General features: G+C 47.6%; 1 long non-coding RNA gene across 1 annotated transcript in view; it reads right to left on the reverse strand.

Annotated features, from left to right (window-relative positions):
* Nucleotides 1-4,849: 4,849 nt before the first annotated feature.
* LOC114813162 overlaps nucleotides 4,850-20,795 on the reverse strand; it is a 38,650-nt gene continuing 22,704 nt past the window's right edge. The window contains exons 4-6 of the long non-coding RNA XR_003760795.2: nucleotides 16,283-16,366; nucleotides 13,660-13,727; nucleotides 4,850-4,964 (exon numbers count right to left, since the gene is read on the reverse strand). This is a non-coding gene — a long non-coding RNA (uncharacterized LOC114813162). The remainder of the gene's footprint in view (nucleotides 4,965-13,659; nucleotides 13,728-16,282; nucleotides 16,367-20,795) is intronic.

Raw genomic sequence — 20,795 nt, forward strand, 5'->3', positions numbered from 1 at the left:
CGGTAAGTACTCAGTACTTACCACTGATGGATTTATCCTCTCTTCCATTTGGTCATGGCGGTCTCTTTTCACCTAGTGGATCCAGCACTGACCTGAGAGTCAGAAAGACTCGGGTTCCAGTCCCGGCTCCGCCATTTCTCTGCTGTGTGACCTGGGGCAAGTCGCTTCACTTCTCTGGGCCTCAGTTACCTCATCTGCAAAATGGGGATAAAGATTATTAGCCCCATGTGGGAGATGGACTGAGTCCAAGCTGATTACCTTGTATCTAGCCCAGCGCTTAGAACGGTACTGGGCACATAGTAAGCGCTTAGCAAATGCAAAAACAAAATTTAAAAAAACTCCAACTGTTCCCCTCACTGTCCTGTCCTGGACAGATCCCTCTGTCCTCACTCTGCCTCCCCTTCTAGACTGGAATCTCCTTGTGGGTGGTGAATAATAATGACGACATTTGTTAAGCGCTTACTATGTGCCAAGCACTGTTCTAAGCACTGGGGTAGATATAGGGTAATCAGGTCGTCCCCACGTGGGGCTCACGCTTTTCATCCCCAGTTTACGGATGAGGTAACTGAGGCACAGAGAAGTTAAGTGACTTGCCCAAGGTCACACAGCAGACAAGTGGTGGAGCCGGGATTATGGGACTACCAATTCTACCGTATTGTACTCTCCCAAGCACTTAGTACAGTGCTCTGCCCTCGATAAGCGCTCAACAAATACCACGGACAGATGGACTGATCGAGCCTTCTGAAATGTGGATTTTGGAGGGAATTTTAGAGAGCCCACACATCCTTCCTCATCACCCAAACGGACGAAGAACCAAGCAGACCAAGATTAATATGTGCAATTGAATCTCTCTCAGTGGGGAATAAATATAGGGTGAAATGTTAAATTTTTCAGTCCCCTTTCCTGGGCCTGTTTTTTTTTTTCTTTCCCTGATAAACTGAGTCCTTCATCAGGCAGCGATAACAAGGCAGAATTTCAACTCTAATCGCCGGCACCCAAGGCCATTTCCCAAGCCAGGGAAGGGTGGGAAATGAAGTCTTCCAGCTCAGAAAATGAAAAGTCCGGCAGGTGGGCAGATGGATGGAAATACACAAATATGTTTAGAATAAATTGGATCGATAAATTATTTTCTTCCAAGTCTCAGCCTGCCACGCCGCCCGCCATGACGGATGCGTGGAGAGAGCCATTGTTATCCCCGCTGTTCCATGTTGTCCTGTGTCCTCCTTATTGTTCTGACATAATCACTTGTTTATTGTAATTGCTTCCATCTCCACAGGATGATTTTTATGTCAGTCATCAGCAGGAAGAGACAACTAGGCTTCACGTGGGCGTCGGCGAATGGCAGAAATAGAGGACTCAATCTCCCATAATATATGTTGAGCGAAAAAGCACACTTCCTAATCCCAGCATATTTCATTTTTTGCATTAAAAAAATGTCCCGGGTTGTATAAGAACTACGAGCTGTAAAATGTATATTCTCGGAAATCCGTGACCTAGATTCCTTATAAACAGTTGAAGTTTGGCTAAGCTGGGACCTGGGTTTTTTTTTTCTTTTTGGGATGAGGAAGCACACGTATCGAATGATCTCATGAAATTATCTTTGGAGTTGGAAGCTCAAGCAGGGAGTTTGGGACTTTTCCAACTCCCTGAACAATTCCTAGTGTTTCTCTCTAGATCTCCTGTACTCCTCTTCACCTGTAAGGCTGCTGGCTCGGATGTCGGGCGGCAATACGCCTCAGATAAGGATGCGTCTCCCAGGTATGGAGTTGGATCCAGGAACACTGGGCTCTCCCCTCCTCTCCTCGCCCTCTCTTCCCGGGCCCCCAACCCTGGGATCAGACGCTGCCCCTCCCCCATTTGGAAGCATGAGAATAAAAGACGTGTATCTTGTCTGACCTGGGCCATCTCTCTCTCTTTTCTCTCTGCTTTAATATCTGGAAGCAGATTCTGATTTTTGGAGGCAGTCATACAATAGGTGCATATGTTAGATGTGGCTGATAATTCGACATTTGTTTCTAGTAGCGGCCCCATCTACTTAGACACCTATTCATTCATTCAATCGTATTTACTGAGCGCTTACTGTGCGCAGAGCACTGTACTAAGCGCTTGGAAAGTACAATTCGGCAACAGATAGGGACAATCCCCGCCCGCAACAGGCTCACAATCTAGAAGGGGGGAGACGGATATCACAAAAGTAAACAGGTAGAAATAGCATCAATTTAAATAAACAGAATTATAGATATATACACATCATTAATAAAATAAATAGAATAGTAAATACATAGATATATACACGCAAGAGCTGTAGGGCGGGGGGGGTTAGAGCAGAGGGAGTGGGTGGGGGCGATGGGGAAGGGACGGGGTGAAGGGAAAAAGGGGGACTAGGTCTGGGAAGGCCTCCTGGAGGAGGTGAGCTTGCAGGTAGCTACAGTATGTCCCTCAATCAATCAATCTATTCACACATCTACACACATACACACTAATTCACTGTGGGCAGGGAATGTGTTTGTTTACTGTTGTACCGTCCTCTCCCAAAATGCTTAGTACAGTGCTCAGCACACAGTAAGCACCCAATAAATACGATTGAATGAATATATATACACAGCCAGGTGTTTAGCTAGATATATGTATATATGTAGATATACATATATATGTAAATGTATTTACCATCTCACACATCTACAGCTACATCTATATCCCTATAAATATTTTGCAATTTGCTCTCCATATATATATACTTGGATATTTGGATAGGTAGATATATTATATATCCATATACATATATAAATTGATGCATACACATATCTATACAGATGTAGCTACAGGTGTGCAAGACTGTAAATAGAGATACCTGCCGCTTCCATACACGGCTAGTGGATAGAGCAAGGGCCTGGGAGTTAGAAGCACCTGAGTTCTAACCTCGGCTCCACCGCTCGTCTGCTGTATGAGCTTGGGCAAGTCGCTTAACTTCTCCGGGCCTCAGTTACCTCATCTTTAAAATGGGGCTGAAGATTTTGAGCCCCATGTGGGACAGGGACTCTATCCAACCTGATTACCTTGTATCTACCCAGAGCTTGGGACAGTTGAACGTTTAACAAATAGCAACATTATTATTATTATTACAGCAGCAGCGTGGCTCAGTGGCAAGAGCCCGGGGTTGTCATGAGTTCAAATCCCAGCTCCGCCGCTTGCCAGCTGTGTGACTTTGGGCAAGTCACTTCACTTCTCTGTGCCTCAGTTACCTCATCTGTAAAATGGGGATTAAAACTGTAAGCCTCATGTGGGACAACCTGATCACCTTGTATCCCCCAGCGCTTAGAACAGTGCTTTGCACATAGTAAACAAATACCACCATTATTATCTCTATAAAATTCACATATAGGTATTTAGGATGTATGTTTGCATAAATTATACATCCTTCCCTTCCTTCCAAACATTTATCCACTTTAGCAAGGAGTCTGTCCGTCTCCCCATTAGACCGTAAGCCCGTCAAACGGCAGGGACCGTCTCTATCTGTTGTCGACTTGTTCAATCCAAGCGCTTAGTTCAGTGCTCTGCACATAGTAAGCGCTCAATAAATACCATTGAATGAGATTCTTTTTTTCCCTGCCAAGAGAGCATTTTCATTCATTCATTCATTCCACTGTATTTATTGAGCATTTACTGTGTGCAGAACACTGTACTAAGTACTTGGGAGAGGACAATAGAAGAATAAATGGACACCTTCCTTGCCCACAGCAAGCTGACAGTCTCCCAGCCAGGTGACCGGGCGGCAGCCTCGTCAGTCTCCCCCAAAGGTTCGGCGGGCACGAAGTGTCCATCTGTCCATCCTTCCGTCCTCCCGTCCACCTTCTCCAGTGGGTTTCGGTGCCGGAACTCTCCGGGAGCGAGGCAGGCCCGGCAGGAGGTTTGCCCGTGCCTGGGTCCTTCTAGGAGAGGCACCCTGGCAATTAATTTGATCTGTAGTCTAAGAGGCATTTTATAATTAATTTCTCAGCCTTTTCCACACACAAGCCATCACTTTAAAGTGCGATGTCATTAACAAAATCCCATTTTTTTCAGAAAGAATAGAGGCCCCCGATCTACATTTTTCCATGCTGCCGAGCTCGAGTGGACTCGGGGGATATTATCTTATTCCGAAAGAACCTTTCAAGGTTGAATAAAGGAAATGGTGCAGGGTCCCTGGGAGAGAGAGTGATCATCATTTTCACCTTCAACTCTTCTTTGATGTGGCAGAGTCAATTTTTAATCAGCCGCCATCAGCCCGGGCTTCATTTCGCCTTACAAAGTCCTATTACGCTGCCACTTTCTGGAAGGAGGTGATAAGGACTCTGCGCTCTCCCCTTTCTCTCCGCAGAGCCCCGCTCTGATGAGTCCCCTCGGAGAGGCGGGGGAAGAAGAGAAAGAGAAAGGGGGGGGCCGGAAGGGATTAAAGGTCATCTCTCCGCCAGGGTTAACTCTGGGCGACGCCCCGGGTGCCCTCTCCCTCGGGCGAGGGGGGCAGAGGCGGTCCCTGCGGTCGGCGAGGGCCGGACACACGGCCCCCTCGGCCCCCATCTCTGAGGGGGCCCGAGAGAGCCGAAATGGCAGCTCTCCGGCCTAGATGCTCCCCGTAGCCCGCCCGCTTCCAGTCCCCCACCAGTCCTCTAAAACTGCTGCTTCCAGTTGGCATGGGAAGGAGGCGCAGGAGAGGGGAAGGGTTAAAGGTCACCGCTCGGAGCCAACACAGAGGCTGGTGTCTGGCTCCACCTTCCCATTTTTCCCGCTTTAATCTCATCCAACGCCTGGGGGCTCCAGGTGAGCCCTACATGCATCTGAAACAGGAGGACGCGAGAACACTGACCTTGTTTTTACTGAAAAAAGCCATGGGGGTGGAGAGTCGGGGGCCAGGGCTCTTAATGCCCCTCCATCTCAGGTAGCGCCATTATGATTCCCATCCTCTAGAATGAGCTCTGCTGGGTACCCTTGAAATAGATGACAACAATAATTGTGGTATTTGTTAAGCGCTTACTATGTTCCAGTCACTGTACTAAGTGCTGGGGTGGAAACAAGCAAATCGGGTTGGACACAATCCCTATCCCATGTGGGGCTCACAGTCTCAATCCCCATTTTTACAGATGAGGGAACTGAGGCCCAGAGAAGTGTGTCATAATAATGATGATGGTATTTGTTAAGCAATGACTATGTGCCAGGCACCGTATTAAGCACCAAGATAGATATGAGCAAATCGGGTTGGACACATTTCCTGGCCCACATGGGGATCAGAGTCTCAATCCTCATTTTTACAGATGAGGTAAGTGAGGCCCAGAGAGGTGAAGTCACTTGCTTAAAGGTCACACAGCAGACAAGTGGCAGAGCCGGTATTAGAACCCAGGACCTTCTGATTCCCAGGCCCGGGCTCTAACCACTGGACCACGCTGATTCTCATGACGATGACGAAGATGTTGATGGTCCCACCAGAACCTGGCCGTGGTGGTGCTTTTCTCCAGAAGACCACCCTCCCCGCACCCGCCACCCCAAACGCAAAAATACACGTTTCACTAGCTGGGATTTCAGAGTGGCTCTGGGTGTAGGTGGATGAGTGTCAGTCAATTGTATTTATTGAGCACTTACTGTGTGAAGAGCACTGTACTAAACACTGGGGAGAGGACAATAAAGCAATAAACAGATACATTCCCTGCCCACAAGGAGCTTACAGTCTAGAGGGACTAGTCTACAGCCAGTTTACAAGATATCAACCCCTGTTCCCAACCAAAGAGAGTGAGTGGAGGGCGCTGGGAGGGAAGCAGCATGGCCTAGGAGAAAAAACATTCGTCTGTGTGCCGGGGACCTGGGTTCTAATCCCGGCTCTGCCACTTCTCTGCTGTGTGACCTTGGGTAATCATTTCACGTCTCTGTGACTCAGTTTCATCAACTGCAAAATGGGGGTTCAATACCTGTTCCCCCTCGTACTTAGACTGTGAGCCCCATGGGGGACAGGGACTGTGTCCTGCCTGATTAACCTGTACCTACACCAACTCATAGAAGAGTGCAAGACATAATAGTAAGCGCTTAACATACCATTAGAAAGGGGAAATGGGAGAATGTGGGGAGGAGAGAAGAGATGGGGATAGGGAAGAGAGGGGAGTTGGGGAGAGAAAAGGATGGAGGAGGGAGGAAGGGGAGAGGAGAAGAGAGGAGACAACAGGGGAATAATAATAATAATAATGATAATGATGTTGATGGTATTTGTTAAGCGCTTACTATGTGCCAAGCCCTGTTCTAAGTGATGGGGTGGATACAAGGTATTCAGGTTGTCCCACGTAGGGCTCACAGTCTTAATCCCCATTTTACAGATGAGGTCACTGAAGCACAGAGAAGTTAAGTGACTTGCCCAAAGTCAAACAGCTGACAAGTAGCAGAACCGGGATTATGCAGAGAACTGAATGAAGCACTTGGGAGGGTCCCATATGACATTCGCTGCCCACAACGAGCTTCCAGTCTGGAGGGGAGGACCTGAGGACCCGGGAGGAGACAATGACCATGAGATGGAATAAAAGGGAATGCAGTGCTGTCTTGTCTTGTCTTATGCAGACGGGTCGTATCCGACCCATAACGATGCCATAGACACTCTCTCCCAGACCGCCCCACTTCCATCTGCGATCGTTCTGGTAGCATATCCATAGAGTTTTCTTGGTAAAAATACGGAAGTGATTTACCATTAGAATGAAGGAAAACATTCCATGTTGAGGGGAGAAATTGCCAGCGGACTGTTCTACGAGACAGGACAGGGTAACAGAAGTCACTGGACTGATTTAATCTGTGGAGAGAACAGCCCAAATCTGGCCCAGGAGTGAAATACTTACCATTTTCCTCTGAAAAAAATATGCCCAGTACAGGGGAGAGAGAGAAAGTTTTCCAGATTGAAAAGGTTGATTCCGAGAAAGCATCACGGCTGTGATTTGGTACTAATCGAGAAACTGAATTCTCAATGGATACGCTTCACAACAAGGGCTAGGAGAGTCTTTAAATTATTAATTAATTGAGCTATTTATTAAGTGTTTTTTTCCTTGCCAAGGGCTGGGCCAGATACATGATAATAAGATAGGACCCAGTCCCTCTCCCACAGGAGGCTCACAGTCTGAGAGGGAGGGAGAGTAAGGCTTTCACTCTCATTTCACAGATGAGGAAATGGAGGCTCAGAGAGGTTGGAACTGGCACTAAGTTCACACAGCTAAGCCTCCACATAGGCTGTGAAGGCTTAGCCCTTCCGTGGGTATGTAGTTCTGAGAGGCTGGGGGTGGGGTCCCCCAATTAGCCTCCCAGTAGACCATTCCCCTCGATCAGAAGGCCCCTCTCAAGTCTGGGGGTCGGGGGAGAGGCATCTCTCGGCCTCAGTGGGAAACCCCTTGGCCGTGGGGGCCGCACAGATGGTAACTACCAAAATAATCCAAGCACTTGATTGCTGTATCAGCCCCTTTGCTGACGTTCCAGCCTCTTGTCTCGCCCCGCTTCAGTCCGCACTTTACTCTGCTGCCCGCATCATTTTTCTACAAAAATGCCCTGGCCATGTTTCCCCACTCCTCAAGAAGCTCCAAAGCTTGCCCATCCCCCTCCGCAAAAAACAGAAATTCTTCACTGGCTTTAAAGCAGTCCACCACCTTGCCCCCTCCTACCTCACCTCGCCACTCTCCTTCTCCAACCCAGCCCGTACACTGCGATCCTCTAATGCCTAACCTTCTCACTGGGCCTCCTTCTTGTCTATCACACTGCCAACCCCTCGCCCGTGACCTGCCCCTGGTCTGAAATGCCCTCCCTCCTCAAATCGATGACTCTCCCCTCCTTCAAAGCCTTACCGAAGGCAAATCTCCTCCAAGAGACTCCATCCTTGACTAAGCCCCCCTTTCTTCTTCTCCCACTCAATACTTCATTGCCCTGATTTGCCCTCTTTTTTCTTTCCCACTCCCAGCCCCAAAATGGGGATTAAAACTGCGAACCCCATGTGGGATATGGACTGTGTCCAACCTGCCTACCTTGCATCTATCCCGGCACTTGGAACGGTGCGTGGAACATAGTAAGCGCCTAACAAATTCCATAAAAAAACCAACAACAAAAAAACACATCACTTCTGTATTTATTTATGCAGCGAGGCTCCCAGGGGGCCTTACCCACTAAGGGCCAGAAATTATTTATTGTGATCCTACTATTTGTTAATCAATTAATCAATCAGTATTCATTCATTCATTCATATTTATTGAGTGCTTACTGGGTGCAGAGCACTGTACTAAGCACTTGGAAATTACCTACCGTGTGCAGAGCACTGTACTAAGTGCTTGAGATAGCACAATAGCGTTGGTGGAGACGGTCCTTGCCCTTGAATAGCCTATGATCCAGTGGGATTTTTTTTATGTCCATCTCCCCAGTTAGGAAGTTCCTTGTAGGCAGGGAACGGCTCTGTTACATCTACTGTACTTTCTCAAGTGCTTAGTGTAGTGCGTTGCACTCAGAGTGTGCTCGGTACATACTCTAACTACTATTGAGCCAGAGAAGCAGCGTGGCTCAGTGGACAGAGCCAGGGCTTGAGAGTCAGAGGTCATGGGTTCTAATCCTGGCTCCGCCACTTGTCAGTTGTGTGACTTTGGGCAAGTCACTTCACTTCTCTGGGCCTCAGTGACCTCATCTGTAAAATGGGGATTAAGATTGTGAGCCTTTGCATCCCCCGTCCCAGCGTACTGAACAGTGCTTTGCACATAGTAAGCGCTTAACAAATACCATCATCATCATTAGTATTACTTAGAGTATCTTTTTCATAGAACCTTTGTCATTTCTACAACGTTCACGCTTTGTACTTCACCACATCATAAGCGATGATAAAATACAAAATACGTGTTCAGCAGAGATGCTTATGAAGATGCCCTTCCACCGGTTAAACCAACTTACGGCACTGCTAATTAAAGAGATTCGCCCAACTAAAAGATCCATTTTCTCAAATAAAATTAGTTAAAAATACTCAATTAGCTGAGAGTTTTAATTCTCATGCCTTTTGCAATAATTCCCTCTTTCGATTAGCCCCCAAATGGAAGTTCCAGCGTCAGGTTTAAGAGCATATTAATGCGAATATCGCGACCAACTGTTGAAAAATCCATGCAGATGTCTAATTTCTTCATGACCTAGATGCGCAGTCCACAGTAAAGACAATTTAGCCCTTTCTGTGGGCAAAAAGGCAGGGTGTGAAGCTGAGTGGGATGGGTCATTTCCTTTGGTCTCTCCATGCCCTGCAGCTATAAATACACTCTAGCCTTCAAATATTATTGGAAAAAGTTAGGCGTAAACCTAAGGGAACAAAAACCTATCAATTTTAGGCTCATTTAAACCAAACAGCTTGAAATGCACTATTGCAATTGAAGACTTTTAGATAGGAGTCTAACAGTCCTTGTGTGAAACACCCCCACACCCCCCAACGTGCACACGCAAACATGCACAGACACCGCCACAAGCCATTATAAAGTACAGATGTTCTCTTCGATTAGGAAAATAAAGTTTGCTTTTAACAGATTGAAACATGCCATATGGAACTGATTGCAGTCATTTCAATGCTTTCTTAAAATATTTCTTGAACAAATACTTGAGGAGTTTGATACGGGGTTGAAAAACATCTCTAATGTATTTTTATTCTCTGGTATTAAAAAAATACAAGGCAGCAATTTGGGAACTTAATACTGAACGGATTAGGTGGAAACTAAAGCCTAATAAAATAGAAAAACAAAATGATTTTTTTCTCGTTCCTCGAATCCGTGGAGGGCGAGGTTTCTCATTTCTGGTGGGCTGGGAGACGAGTCCCTGAGATGGGTGATTCTGCAGGAGGCAGTGTGGTCCAATGGAAAGGGCACAAGCCGGAGGATGGGAAGACCGGATCTTCTAATCCCAGCTCTGCCACCCACCTGCTGTGTGACCTTGGGCCAGTCACCTACTTCTCTGGGCCTCCATTTCTCCCCCTGAAAATCAGCATAAAGTCCCCACTCTAACGTCTTTCTCAGCCTGGAGCTCTGTGTGGGACGGGGACTGTGTCCGATCCGATAATCCTGTCTCCATCCCAGAGTTCAGCACAGTGCTTTTTTTTTTTATGGTGTTTGTTAAATTTCAGGCACTGTTTTAAGCACTGGGGTAGATACAAAGTAGTTAGGTTGGACCCAGTCCTTTTCCCACATGGAGTTCACAGTCTAAGTGTTTGGCATCTAGTCGGTACTTAATAAATACTCAAACACTACTAATGCTTACTATTAATAAGTATGATTATTCATTCCCGAGATCAACAAGGAACCCGGTTATGTAACAGATGGCCTGCCAGCAAAGCGGACGCCCACCTGCAGGGATTTTGGTTGAGAGGCGGCATGGCCTAGTGGCTAGAACCCAGGCCTGGGAGTTAGGAGGACTTGGGTTCTAATCCCGACTCTCCTGCTTGTCTGCTGTGTGACTTTGGTCAAGTGGCTTCACTTCTTTGGGCCTCAGTGACCGCATCTATAAAATGGGAATTGAGGACTGCGAGTCCCATGTGGGACAGGGACTGGTGCCCAGCCTTGTAACTAGTGCTCAGTAAATTGCCTGATGCAGTAAGTGCTTAACAAATACCACAATTATTAGAAAGACTTTGTCCGTTTAGAGCTAGGATTTTTTTTGTACGTGTGTGCAAAACCATCCGACCAAAGGGCCATGGTGGGGGGACAGAGCTGGGGGAAGGGTAGCCATTTCAGGCGCAGGCCTCGGTGAAGAAAGGCCTCCTTTTGCCCATGTTACCCATCAGAGAACCCAATCAAGCGGAGGAAAAGCAGTCAGAGCTGAAATGAATTTTGAATCGTCGCATTCTGAATTGCATCATTTATTTCCCAGTCTAGAGAAGCGCCTCGGAATGGCTTATTGTCTGGACCACTGGCCCTTCTTTCTCTCTTGGCGTTCTTGGAATACGGCTGGCGTTTCCCCAATAATATCCCCCGAAAATGAGTCCCAGCCATGTGCGACGATCTCTACAGAGATATTTCGGGTTTCAGACCCAGCTGAAGGTCAATGGGACACTGGAGGTGTCCTGTCCACAGCCAGGGCCGCTAAACTATGCCCACAGAGCCCCAGGTCTTGTTTGAGAATCTCCACCTCGGGAGGGTTCAATAAATATTACTGATTGAACTGCACACAGCAATTGCTTGATAACTACTCCTCACCAACTGACAGTACAGTCAGTCCATTAATGGCATTTATTCATTCATTTATTTGTATTAATTAAGCACCTAATGTGTGCAAAACTCTGCACTAAGTGCTTGGGAAAGTACAATACCACAATAAACAGTGGCGATCCCTGCCCACAATGAGCTCACACTCCAGATGGGGGGGAGACAGACATCAATACAAACAGACATCAATACAAAGAAATAAAATGACAGATCTGGACATATATGCTGTGGGGCTGAGAGCGGGGGGAAGAGCAAAGGGAGCAAGACAGGGTGACGTAGAAGGGAGTGGGAGAAGAGGAAAAGTGGGGCTTAGTTGAGTGCTTACTGTATGCGGAGTACCGTACTAATGTTTGAGAGATTATGATAGGAAAAGTAGACACAATACCTGCCCTCAAGCAACTTACAATGTAGAAACAGTGAGGTCTAGTGGATAGAGAACAAGTCTGGGACTCAGAAGGATCTGGGTTCTAATCCCGCCCTTCCACTTGTTGATATGTGACCTTGGCAAGTCGCTTAACTTCTCTGTGCCTCAGTTATCTCATTTGTAAAATGGGGATTAAGACTGTGAGCCTCATGTGGGTCAGGGACTGTTTCCAACCTGATTATTTTGTATCTAACTCCAATGATTAGAACAGTGCCTAGGACATAGTAAATGCTTAACAAATACCATAAAAAAGCCCCAAGGATCCTGACATTTTAGAAGCTTATAACTTCCATGTGACCTGGTTGGTCACATTTTGCTCTTTGTTTTTCAAACACCAGAAAATAACAGGTTTTCATTTAGACTAAAACAAATAGCTGAAGATGCGCAGGTATTTGCCAATAATAAGTATAATAGCTATGATGGTCTCGGTTGAATCCTGACTCTGTTCCAAACACAGTGCCGGGCGCTTGGTTAGATTATCAGATTCGACCCGGTTCCCTGCCCCAAAGAGGGTTCCTAGTCTAATCCATTCATCAATCAATCAATCAATCAATCTTATTTGTTGAGCGCTTACTGTATGCAGAGCACAATACTAAGCGCTTCAGAGAACAGTATAACAACATACCAGACACATTCCCTGCCCACAGTGAGCTTACGGTCCAGAGGGGGAGGCAGACAATAATAGAAATGAACGAATTACGGATACGGACCTAAGTGCTGTGGGGCTGAGGTGAATAAAGGAAGAAAATCAGGGCGACGCAGAAGGGAGTGGGAGAAGTGGAAATGAGGGCTTAGCCTTAGTCAAAGCATGAGGAAGAGCGGGTGTTTTATCCCCACTGTACAGAGGTAGGCAGAAGAGGCCCAGACAGTTAAAGTGACTTACCCAAGGTCACACAACTGGCAGACCAGTGGCAGGGCTGGGACCAGACCCCCCCACCTCCTGCCTCCTAAATCCCACACTCTTTCTACTAGGCTCCGCTGTTCCTAACCATGCACTCTTCCACTGGCAGACCACCGATACGGATAGACGTGACGTCGGCTGTTTGTATCTATTATCAAATCGAGCAATGGTATTGAATAATAATTATGGTACTTGTTGAGCGCTTACTATGCGACAAGCACTGGTCTAAGAGCTGAGGTAGACACAAGTCGTTTAGGCTGGACTCAGTCCCCGTCCCTCATGGGGCTCACACTCTCAATCCCCATTTTACTGATGAGGCGCTGAGGCATGGAGAAGAGAAGTGACTTGCCCAAGGTCAGCCAGCAGACATGGGGTGGAGCGGGGATTAGAACCCAACTCCCTCTGACTCCCAGGCCTGTGTTCTATTCACTAAGCCACGCTGCTTCTCAAATTGAGCTCCAAATGACATCCGAGCTACTCTTCCTCCCTCCTCCCGACCCTGGAGTCCCAAGCCAGACATAGTATGTCCTGAAGTTCTCTCCAGGATGGGATGGGGTCCAGCTAGCAGAAATTCCAGTCCTTTGCGGGAGAGACGCTTGTGAACAATCACCCCCCTGACATTCATTCATTCAATTGCATTTATTGAGCACTTACTGCGTGCAGAGCACTCTACTAAGCGCTTGGGAGAGGACGATGCAACAATAAACAGACATACACCTGCCTACACCGAGTCTACAGTCTACAAGGGGGACAACAGCCCCCTCCTGCAGGTTCAACCCCAGTCTCTGACCCCCGAGCCACAGACCCGCTGCACCTGGTGACTACCGGATTAGGGTGAGGGCGAGGTTTTTGTGTAGGCGGTCTCTTCGCCATTCCCCTGGCAGGTTCAAACCCCAAATTAACAGATGGAATTCCTACGTCTCCTCCCCACCGCCTTTCCGGATCTCAACTCTGGAGCTCCGCACGCCAAGGTCATTTTAAAAAATCTACACCCTCCCCACCATCACCACCCCCCGGGGACCAGAACGACCTCCCCCAAAATCTAGTGCGATGCATCCAACTGCGATATTCCTCCCGAGGCCAAACATGATTTCCACAAAGAATAACGCTATGCAAAGTAACGGGAAACATACCGTGAATAATAGCTCACACATGAAACCTTCTGTCTTCCCACTCAAACGTCGGGCCGGGGTCCACGAGCCTAAATAGCCGTGAAGAAAAGGCAACGATAGTTTGTGGATATTCCGCCTAAATGTTTCATAGTTGAGCGCCCTGGAGCAAAGGCTAAAAATAGTTTAATTTTGTCTTTTTTTTTTTAAAAAAAAAGCCCCCGTGGGGGTGCTTTTTTTGATTCTTTGGAAAATACGCTGGGTGTCGTGGGCTCCTTCCGAGCCAGACATTTGGAGAGGGCAGAGTGGAGAATGAGTCTCTTCGGGGCAGGACTGTTCACTCCTCATCAAGGTTGCTGCTGCTGAAGATGGTGATGATGTGTGTGAAAGTGTGCATGTGTGTGTGTATGTGTGTGTGTGCATGGTACACACCAATGTGAAATGGGCTGAAAATGGCAAAGGTCTGACTTTATGGGTGTCTATGCACTTATGTATTTCTGAGAAGATTTTTCCACTGGGGGAAAAGAAAAAAAGTCTGGCTTTGTCCAGAAACCTAAGTAGGAAGTAGCCTGACCTAATGGAAAGAGCCTGGGTCTGGAAGTCAGACGACTCTGGTTCTAATCCCGGCTCTGCCACTTGTCTGCTGTGTGTGACCTTGGGTAAGTCACTTCACTTCTCTGGGCCTTAGTTTCCTCCTCTCTGAAATGGGGACTTAATACTTGTTCTCCCGCCTACGTACACCGGGAGACCCATGAGAAAGGGGTTGTGCCTGACCTGGTTAACTCCTATCTACTCCAGTGCTCAGAACAGTGCTTGATACATAGCAAATAACAACATCTTCATCCATCAGTATCATCCACCTCTCTCAAACTGCGAACCCAGTGTGGGACAGGGACCGTGTCCTATCTGGGGATCTTGTATCAGCCCCAGAGCTCAGCACAGTGCTTGGCACGTGGTGAGGGCTTCGTGAATGCTGTAGATAACTGGGCATAAGCACAGTAATAATGTTGGTATTTGTTAAGCGCTTACTATGTGCAGAGCACTGTTCTAAGCGCTGGGGTAGGTACAGGATAATCAGGTTGTCCCACGTGAGGCTCACAGTTAATCCCATTTTACAGATGAGGGAACTGAGGCACAGAGAAGTGAAGTGACTTGCCCACAGTCACACAGCTGACAAGTGGCAGAGCTGGGATTCGAACCCATGACCTTCGACTCCCAAGCCCGGACTCTTTCCACTGAGCCACGCTGCTTCTTACTAACTGTTCGGAGAACATCTCTGAGGAGGAAAACACAGTACTAACTGTCTGGAGAACATCTCTGAGGAAGAAGATCATTCATTCAATCGTATTATTGAGCACTTACTTTGGGCAGAGCACTGTACTAAGTGCTTAATCTACAGCACAATCTAGAGCAGAGAGTCATAGTTTTAGTACCAAGTCAATCATTCCATCAACAGAATTTCCTATGCCCCGACCAAGGGCAGAAACAGCGTGCTAAACACTTGGGAGAGGATCCTAGGGTAAGGAGACGTGATCTAGCGGACCGTAAGCTTCTTGAGGGCAGGGAATGTGGCTGTTTATTGTTGTACTCTCCCAAGCGCTTAGTTCAGGGCTCTGCACACGGTAAGCGCTCGATAAATACGATCGAATGAATGAAGATATGTCTGTAAGTGCGGCAACGTCAAGGAGTGTTGGTGGTGCGGTCCCCTATCCCCAGGGAACCTCTGGGTAGCCGCTCTCCGAGGCTATAAATAACCCGTTCCCGTTCCACAGAATTATTTCTAGTTTGGCGTGTTCTCTCCGAGCATGGTATTTGAAAACATGTAGGGAAAATTAAGAGCATCTACACTGTATCTATCGTGCTGGCATGAGGCCCTCCTTTTGCCATGCATAAATTATGGGCTGTATTACTTAATGTCTCTGAAGTGCTCTGAAGATGAAAAGCGGCGTTTAAAGTGTTTAAGCGTTCTGGTTGTCGGTGGAGTCGATTTTTTTGGTTTCCGTTTTCCAGCCCGGGGGCTGTGGCTCGGATCCGGGAACTTCTGGTGCTCACTGGACGGCCCAGCTGGGCTCCGCCGGGATTGTTTGAACAACTCTGGAGGCCCCTAATTAGGCTCCAAATTTCAGTCAGATTTTCCCACTTGAGGGGAGGTTATATTTTTTTTTATGGAATTTGTTCATTCAATCCAATTTAGTGAGCACTTCCTGTGTGCAGAGCACTGTACTAAGTGCTTGGGAGAGTACAATATAACAATAAGTAGATGCATTCCCTGCCCACAATGAGCTTAGAGTTTAGGGTCTTACAGTTAAGCATTTACTGTGTGCCAGGCACTGTACTAAGCACTGGGGTGGTAGGTACAAGTTAATGGAGTTGGACACGGTCCACGCCTACATGGGACTCCCAGGTTTAATCCCTCACTTTACAGAGAGGCAACTGAGGCACGGAGAGGTGAAGTGACTTGCCCAAGGTCACACAACAGACAAGTGGCCGAGCTGGCATGAGAACCCGGATCCTTCTGATTCCCAACAAGCCCGGGCTCTATCCACTAGGCCGCACTGCTTCCGTCTGCCCTCTCAGCCCTGCCTCAGGGCCACGGGGAGGAAGTCTCCATCGCACTGGGAGCGCCAGGGGGTTTTGGGGGTCTTACCCGGGGGCCTGACCACTGTAGAGGCCTTCGGTATGTTGGTTGGATGGACTGGTTTCCAATCTGCCTTCGTGACTCCTTCTTCACCTTAATAATAATAATAATGGTAATTGTAGTATTTGTTAAGCACTTATTATGTGTCAAACACTGTTCTAAGTGCTGGGGTAGATACGAATTAATCAGGTTGGACACAGTCCCTGTCCCACATGGGGCTCACAACCTTAACCCCCATGTTATAGATGAGGTAACTGAGGCCCAGAGAAGTGAAGTGACTTGCCCAAAGTTACACGGCACACATGTGGCGGAACTGGGATTAGAACGCAGGTCCTTCTGACTCCCAGGTCAGGGGTCTATCCAGTAAGACACCTTCTCGTTTCCAGTCCCGTTTCCAGTAAATAATTTTCCAAGTATCCCATTTCCTTAGTCTGCCTCAGCGGAGAGATGCTAAAACTTTTGGACAAGTGGCATTATTTCTTGTTCCTGCTCCGTGATCTTGGACAGGTCACTTTAACTTCTCTGTGCCACAGTTTCCTCATCTGTCAAGTGGGGAGTCATTACCTGCTCTCCCACCCGATTAGACTGTGATACCCAATAGGGACAGGGACTGTGTCCTACCTTATTATCTTGTAATCCTAGTGCTCAGCACAGTGTTTGACATACGGTAAGCACTAAAACCAAAGCCCAGTTATTGATACCTCACAGGAAGCAGATAAATAGTAATAATCTTAATAATAACAATAATAATAATTGGCCTAGTGGAAAGTGCCCAGGCCTGGGAGTCAGAATACCTGGGTTCTAATTCCCGCTCCACCACTTACCTGCTGTGTAACTTTGGACAAGTTGCTTAACTTCTCTGTGCCTCGGTGCCCTCATCTGCAAAATGAGGATTCAATCCCTCTTCTCCCTCCTACTGAGATTCTGAGCCCCATGTGGGACCTGGTAATCTTGTATCTACCCTAGCACGGTGTTTGGCAGATAGTAAGCACTTAACAAATACCACAATTACTGTTCTCCTTCTTCTTCTCCTTCTTCTTCTCCTCCTTTTCCTTCACCTTAGCCTTCTCCTCTCCCTCTCCTTGTCCTTCTCCTTGCATCTTTCCCAGCTTCCTCGTCTCAAAATCCAGGGGCTTTATATCTAGAATCCCACCACTCCCGAAACCAGAAGACAGTCCTGCATTCTATCTGTATTTGATTTTAATTCCTGCCTCATGCTACAGACTTTTGGGAATCACATCTACAAATTCTAATGTATAGTACTCTCCCAAGCGCTTAGTACCGTACTCTGAACACAGTAAGGGCTTAATAAATATCACTGATTGATAGACTGATTTTTGAAAGAAACAAATTCTATGTCTGTAAAGACACAGGGACTTCTCAAACTCGTGTGATAAAACAGGGAGTGTTTCACATCCTTAGCATGCAGTGACAAAGACATTTGGTTATTGTGCGCTCCGAAACTTTTAGCTGCAAAGTAGCTGAAATTCCCTCCTAAATTTACGTTCGAGTTCCCGGCCCGTCTCATTATTTCAAACATCTCGGTCTGAATCAATATCGGTAATGATTCATTCTTTTGATTAAGCAGTCACTGCATCTGTAGATGTCAGATAATTACTGAGATGACCTATAATGAGAAGATTTCACAACTCTGACTTAAATTTCTTATTCCCTCAACGGCATAATGACTTCCTCGATCTTTTTATAGAGTCCTGTAGCTCCTGGGGATTCTTTTTATGATCAGTCACTCTTTGTGACCTATCATCTGTTCTTGCACAAAGAAATATTGCGGCTTCTAACAACAGAACCTGCTCTGGCCTCCGATAATTTTTTCTCCATTTTTTTCTGCAAATTTCCCCAAAAGTGACATTTCTTTGTTTTTGCCAAGTCTCGTGATCACCAGCGGTTTATAAATCCCACGTGGCAGGGAATGTGTCTACCAACCCTTTTCTGTTGTACTCTCTCAAGCGTTTAGTACAGTGCTCTGCACACAGTAAATGCTCAATAAATATCATTGATTGATGGACTGATTAGTAGCAGTGGTAAAGGAAAGGACCGCGACCCCCTTACCTATGCCCCAAAGAGCCTGCTGGATAGGAAGAAGGTTTTAAGTACACAATTTATTAAACTAATAAATGTATTGGTTAAGCACTCACTGTGTGCCAAACACTGTTCTAAGCGCTGGGGTAGATACAGGGTAATCAGGCTGTCCCACGTGGGGCTCACAGTCTTAATCCCCATTTTACCGATGAGGTAACTGAGGCACCGAGAGGTTAAGTGACTTGACCAAAGTCACACAGCTGACAGATGGCGGATCCAGGATTAGAACCTATGACCTCTGCCTCTTAAGCCCGTGCTCTTCCCACTGAGCCTCGCTGCTTCTCAAATACCACGGTAATTACTATAACTATCATCATTATCGTTACAATTAGAGGGTAGATAAAATTCCTGCCCTAAAAGAGCTTACACTCTATCGGAACGTATGGCTGCCTGGAACAGAGTCCAGGCTACGGACTCACGGAACCAAATTTGGTGTTGGATTCTTGGCATCCACCACAAGCCATTTCTGAGAAACAGAGCTACCCTGTGGTTTGAGCCGGGACATCGTGGTGCTCTCGCCCACCCCGATGTCATCGCTAACACCCTGGCAATGGATTCAATCGATCAGTGCTATTTATTGAGTGCTTACTGCGGGTAGAGCACTGCACTAAGCATTTGGGAGAGCACAGCAGAATTAGAAGACACGTTCCCTGCTTGTAACGAGTTGACAGTCTTTTTCACATTTGAATTACTTTTCCTCTCCTAAAGTGACCTGCCCACTGATTGTTGGCTTCTAATGGGCAGAGATCGTGTCTTCTAACTATTTTTTTAATGGTATTTGTTACTCTGTGCCAAGCACTGGGGTAAGTATAAGCTAATCAGGTGGGACAGAGTCCCTGTCCCCGATGGGGCTCACAGTCTTAATCCCCATTTGTCAGATGAGGAAACTGAAGCCCAGAGAAGTGAAGTGGCTTGCCCAAGGTCATACAGCAGATAGGAGGCGGAGCCGTGTTTAGAACCCTGGTCCTTGAGACTCCCGGGCCTGTGCTCTATCCACCAGGCCACACTACTTCTCTACAACTCTGTTGTATTGTCCTCCCCCAGCTGCTTAGTTCAGGGCTCTGCACATAGTGGACTGGAAGCTCCTTGAGGCCAGGGATCATCCCGCTCCCAAGCACTCAGTACAGTGCTCTGTCCACGGTAAAGTACTCAATAAGTGCTACTGATCGATCGATCGCTTGATCGATGAGTTGCCCGTTGGAAAATCGGGATTGTTTCCACCTAGGACGCCCACGTCTCGAACTTGCCACTTGAGCTTGCCGCTTCTCAAATCCCCCGCTTCTCAAACCGTCCCCTCCTCAAAACTCCCGCCCCTCAAACCCGCCACTCCCCGAACCCGCCACTCTCGGATGTCCACACCCGGAGCAGATGAGCTGGGTGCCATGATTTTTCTCTGCTGTTTAGAGAAACCCAGAAACCCAGAAACGCTTCACCACATTGAAAAATCGTCCCATTCCTTTCTTTGCAAGTAGGCTTTTGTGTTGTTTTCTTCTGTTTCCCCTGGCTAATTGATCCTGGGAGCCCGGGCCCTGCCGGGCCTGGGATTTCTTCCTAATGAGGGAAAACTTCAAGCTCATTAATCGCCCCCTTTCCACGCTCTCGCCTGCATTTACATTCCTGTTATGTGACTAGAGTTACTTAAACAGTGGGAAATAATGACGGTCGACGCACCGGCTTGTTTTCCCGGCTTCCTTTCAGAGCAAAGACAAAGACGCTTTGTCGTCACAATGGACGGCGGGTCAAAAACCTCCAGCTATAGGATTCTAGCGCCAAATTCCTCTAATACCTCCCATTGACCGCCTCAATAGATGCCTGCTTTATTAGTACGAGAATGGCGTCATTATCTCTCCTTAACGGCCGCGTCGGCTTCGGGCTCTCCGTGTCGGGAAGGTGCGAGTGGGCGGCACCACAGGCGACCTGAACGGCCGCTGCCTCTGGCTGTGGATGGCCTAGCGGATAGAACCCGGGCCCGGGAATCAGAAGGTCCTGGGTTCTAATCCCGGCTCCGCCACTCGTCTGTTGTGTGTGACCTTGGGCGAGTCACTTCACTTCTCTGTGCCTCAGTCCCTCAGCTGCAAAATGGGGTTGAAGACCACGAATCCAGTGTGGGACAGGGACTGTGTCCAACCTGATCACCTTGTATCTACCCCAGTGCGTAGTTTGGTGCCTGGAACATAGTAAGCCCTTAACAAACACCACAGTTACTATGTCACGAGGGAACAGGCCACTACCTTCTGCCGGGGGCAGGCCAGGGAGATGCCGGTGTGGAGTCCGATGTCCGGCCTGATCCACAATCAAGGTGGGGCCGGCGCCTCTGAGTTGGCGCCGAAGGGCTGCATCCGTGTCGGTGGTTCCCGGTTCCGTCGGTTCCCGGTTTCGGCCTCGGGGGATCATCGGGGATATGACTGGATTCTCATTTTAT

The sequence above is a fragment of the Ornithorhynchus anatinus genome, chromosome 7, assembly GCF_004115215.2.
Source record: "Ornithorhynchus anatinus isolate Pmale09 chromosome 7, mOrnAna1.pri.v4, whole genome shotgun sequence".
Taxonomy (NCBI): domain Eukaryota; kingdom Metazoa; phylum Chordata; class Mammalia; order Monotremata; family Ornithorhynchidae; genus Ornithorhynchus; species Ornithorhynchus anatinus.